Here is a 5,000-nt window from a genome sequence, read left to right on the forward strand (position 1 = left end):
ATATTGTGCCTTAACCTAACCCATATTGCGCCTTAACCTAACCCATATTGCGCCTTAACCTAACCCATATTGCGCCTTAACCAAACCTATATTGCGCCTTAACCTAACCTATATTGCGCCTTAACCTAACCCACGTTGCGCCTTAACCTAACCCACGTTGCGCCTTAACCTAACCCACGTTGCGCCTTAACCTAACCCACGTTGCGCCTTAACCTAACCCACGTTGCGCCTTAACCTAACCCACGTTGCGCCTTAACCTAACCCACGTTGCGCCTTAACCTAACCCACGTTGCGCCGTAACCTAACCCATATTGTGCCTTAACCTAACCCATATTGTGCCTTAACCTAACCCATATTGTGCCTTAACCTAACCCATATTGTGCCTTAACCTAACCCATATTGCGCCTTAACCTAACCTATATTGCGCCTTAACCTAACCTATATTGCGCCTTAACCTAACCTATATTGCGCCTTAACCTAACCTATATTGCGCCTTAACCTAACCTATATTGCGCCTTAACCTAACCTATATTGCGCCTTAACCTAACCTATATTGCGCCTTAACCTAACCCATATTGCGCCTTAACCTAACCCATATTGCGCCTTAACCTAACCCATATTGTGCCTTAACCTAACCCATATTGTGCCTTAACCTAACCCATATTGCGCCTTAACCTAACCCATATTGCGCCTTAACCTAACCTATATTGCGCCTTAACCTAACCTAACCTATATTGCGCCTTAACCTAACCTAACCTATATTGCGCCTTAACCTAACCTAACCTATATTGCGCCTTAACCTAACCCACGTTGCGCCTTAACCTAACCCACGTTGCGCCGTAACCCAACCCACGTTGCGCCTTAACCCAACCCACGTTGCGCCTTAACCCAACCCACGTTGCGCCTTAACCCAACCCACGTTGCGCCTTAACCCAACCCACGTTGCGCCTTAACCCAACACACGTTGGGCCTTAACCCAACACACGTTGGGCCTTAACCCAACACACGTTGGGCCTTAACCCAACACACGTTGGGCCTTAACCCAACACACGTTGGGCCTTAACCCAACACACGTTGGGCCTTAACCCAACACACGTTGGGCCTTAACCCAACACACGTTGGGCCTTAACCCAACACACGTTGGGCCTTAACCCAACACACGTTGGGCCTTAACCCAACACACGTTGGGCCTTAACCCAACACACGTTGGGCCTTAACCCAACACACGTTGGGCCTTAACCCAACACACGTTGGGCCTTAACCCAACACACGTTGGGCCTTAACCCAACCCACGTTGCGCCTTAACCCAACCCACGTTGCGCCTTAACCCAACCCACGTTGCGCCTTAACCCAACCCACGTTGCGCCTTAACCCAACCCACGTTGCGCCTTAACCCAACACACGTTGGGCCTTAACCCAACACACGTTGGGCCTTAACCCAACACACGTTGGGCCTTAACCCAACACACGTTGGGCCTTAACCCAACACACGTTGGGCCTTAACCCAACACACGTTGGGCCTTAACCCAACACACGTTGGGCCTTAACCCAACACACGTTGGGCCTTAACCCAACACACGTTGGGCCTTAACCCAACACACGTTGGGCCTTAACCCAACACACGTTGGGCCTTAACCCAACACACGTTGGGCCTTAACCCAACACACGTTGGGCCTTAACCCAACACACGTTGGGCCTTAACCCAACACACGTTGGGCCTTAACCCAACACACGTTGGGCCTTAACCCAACACACGTTGGGCCTTAACCCAACACACGTTGGGCCTTAACCCAACACACGTTGGGCCTTAACCCAACACACGTTGGGCCTTAACCCAACACACGTTGGGCCTTAACCCAACACACGTTGGGCCTTAACCCAACACACGTTGGGCCTTAACCCAACACACGTTGGGCCTTAACCCAACACACGTTGGGCCTTAACCCAACACACGTTGGGCCTTAACCTGCTCTGTAATTGTCATACGACGCGTTAAATTAGTGTAGTGTTGCCTAACTGCAACCCCCGCAATATAGTTTGCTACTCGCACTGCCCGGTCCCCAGAGTATCGCTTCATGTTAAACACCTTGCAGCTATACACTGTAATGCGGATGGCAGCAGGACGTACATGCTCAATGCCCTTCGCAGTTGTTCATTGGCATTCGCATGGCGAAGCACAGCCTACGTTGTGGTACGGCTTGTGTCAACTGTCCGCTGATGTTGTACGTCCAAATCACACACTGTACTGCACATTGGTCCTCATGTACTGAATGATACATCGTGGTACATGTGTGACCGTACCACGACTGCGCCAACAACGGCGAACCATACGGTCCAAATATTGTGCACTCAGCTACGTGTCGTCGCCCTATAAGAGCTGGATTGCAGTATGGTATGCCGTGGATGGCGATCAGCATGAGCCGTCTGTTGATGTAGTGGCGCGTGTTGTCAGACGTAGTCGTCTCTTCTCACACACCGTGATAGCATGGTGCACTGCGTTCCACATCTGCGACATGCGACAGAGGCCGGTTGACAGTCGTTCGCGCAATGGACATCGCATACGTACGGGGGCCACCTTCCACGTGTTCGCGAAGCGTGCACATGTTGTTGCGTGTATGTGGGCAGACATAGTGTGTCGTGACACCTGACACAGGCATGCAACAATCGTTGAATTTGCAAATGGCGATGGACGTCTACGTTTGCTGGTGACGTTACGCAAATGAACAACTGGTAAACCGTTGTGGTGCGGTTGTTCTCGCTAGAGGTGAATCAGTGATGGCGACGATCGGTTGAGCTACCAACCGGTTGTTTCAGCGATACCCACCATGCCCACGAACGTGAATGGCATGTGGGTGTGAAGCGATACGCGGCGGTGGCTGGGTGGGACCGTCCCCGGCCGGTGAGGGGGGGCCTCCCGGCGTGCTGGCCGCGCGGTGCGTGGGCGCACGCGCTACAGCCGGCTGGTGGGGGCGGCCAGTGGCAGGCGCGCCGGCCGACGGAGGCGGCAGGCGGCGCAGCTGCGCGCCGGCGCACCCTGCACGCGGCGCCGTGCGGCCAAAGTAGGTCCTCGCGGGCCCGGTGCGAAGCGCGGTGGACATCTGCAGTGTGCTGGTCCGATTGAGGACTGTGTGCGCTGAGGATGCGCCGCCGCCCGGCGCTCGGCGCCGCGACGCCGTCTGCTGCTCGGTCGCCTCTGCGGTTCTCGCAGGTGGATTGTATCGCAGCTGTGCGGACGTGTTGGCGCGTGCGCTGTGCTGGGAGAGTTCGCTTCGGCACCCAAGTGGGGCTTTTGTCCTTCTGTGGCGCTGGCGTTGGAGCTGCCGGCCACCGTAGGTGGCGCGTGTTGTCTCCCGCCGGCAATGCCACGACAGCACGCTCCCGGGCCTCTGTCGGCAGCGGCAAGCTCAGTTGGGAGCACGGGTGGTCGCACCTAAAGCGTCTACTCGCCAAACTCCGGGCGATTGCGCCTCTCTCGAACCCGACCAAGTACTTAGGACGGCGCTGCGCGCCGCCGGGACCTGAGAGGGTTTCGAGGTGTATTGTGCAGGGGAGCTCAGCCTCCTCCTGTTTGCAGAATAATTGAGCGGACGCTTGCGTGTTCGCGCGGGCCCCCGGGACACACTCCCGGGCGGCCGGCTGCTCAGCTCTAGTTGACGCAGCTCCCTGGTTGATCCTGCCAGTAGTCATATGCTTGTCTCAAAGATTAAGCCATGCATGTCTCAGTACAAGCCGCATTAAGGTGAAACCGCGAATGGCTCATTAAATCAGTTATGGTTCCTTAGATCGTACCCACGTTACTTGGATAACTGTGGTAATTCTAGAGCTAATACATGCAAACAGAGTCCCGACCAGAGATGGAAGGGACGCTTTTATTAGATCAAAACCAATCGGTCGGCTCGTCCGGTCCGTTTGCCTTGGTGACTCTGAATAACTTTGGGCTGATCGCACGGTCCTCGTACCGGCGACGCATCTTTCAAATGTCTGCCTTATCAACTGTCGATGGTAGGTTCTGCGCCTACCATGGTTGTAACGGGTAACGGGGAATCAGGGTTCGATTCCGGAGAGGGAGCCTGAGAAACGGCTACCACATCCAAGGAAGGCAGCAGGCGCGCAAATTACCCACTCCCGGCACGGGGAGGTAGTGACGAAAAATAACGATACGGGACTCATCCGAGGCCCCGTAATCGGAATGAGTACACTTTAAATCCTTTAACGAGTATCTATTGGAGGGCAAGTCTGGTGCCAGCAGCCGCGGTAATTCCAGCTCCAATAGCGTATATTAAAGTTGTTGCGGTTAAAAAGCTCGTAGTTGGATTTGTGTCCCACGCTGTTGGTTCACCGCCCGTCGGTGTTTAACTGGCATGTATCGTGGGACGTCCTGCCGGTGGGGCGAGCTGAAGGCGTGCGACGCGCCTCGTGCGTGCTCGTGCGTCCCGAGGCGGACCCCGTTGCAATCCTACCAGGGTGCTCTTGAGTGAGTGTCTCGGTGGGCCGGCACGTTTACTTTGAACAAATTAGAGTGCTTAAAGCAGGCAAGCCCGCCTGAATACTGTGTGCATGGAATAATGGAATAGGACCTCGGTTCTATTTTGTTGGTTTTCGGAACCCGAGGTAATGATTAATAGGGACAGGCGGGGGCATTCGTATTGCGACGTTAGAGGTGAAATTCTTGGATCGTCGCAAGACGAACAGAAGCGAAAGCATTTGCCAAGTATGTTTTCATTAATCAAGAACGAAAGTTAGAGGTTCGAAGGCGATCAGATACCGCCCTAGTTCTAACCATAAACGATGCCAGCCAGCGATCCGCCGCAGTTCCTCCGATGACTCGGCGGGCAGCCTCCGGGAAACCAAAGCTTTTGGGTTCCGGGGGAAGTATGGTTGCAAAGCTGAAACTTAAAGGAATTGACGGAAGGGCACCACCAGGAGTGGAGCCTGCGGCTTAATTTGACTCAACACGGGAAACCTCACCAGGCCCGGACACCGGAAGGATTGACAGATTG

The 5,000-nt window shown here is 54.5% G+C and overlaps 1 non-coding gene across 1 annotated transcript in view; it reads left to right on the forward strand.

The window, feature by feature from the left end:
- Positions 1–3,660: 3,660 nt before the first annotated feature.
- LOC126433703 (small subunit ribosomal RNA) overlaps positions 3,661–5,000 on the forward strand; it is a 1,910-nt gene continuing 570 nt past the window's right edge. The window contains exon 1 of the ribosomal RNA XR_007578685.1: positions 3,661–5,000. This exon is cut by the window's right edge and continues 570 nt beyond it. This is a non-coding gene — a ribosomal RNA (small subunit ribosomal RNA).

The sequence above is a fragment of the Schistocerca serialis genome, unplaced genomic scaffold, assembly GCF_023864345.2.
Source record: "Schistocerca serialis cubense isolate TAMUIC-IGC-003099 unplaced genomic scaffold, iqSchSeri2.2 HiC_scaffold_1173, whole genome shotgun sequence".
In the NCBI taxonomy this organism is placed as follows: domain Eukaryota; kingdom Metazoa; phylum Arthropoda; class Insecta; order Orthoptera; family Acrididae; genus Schistocerca; species Schistocerca serialis.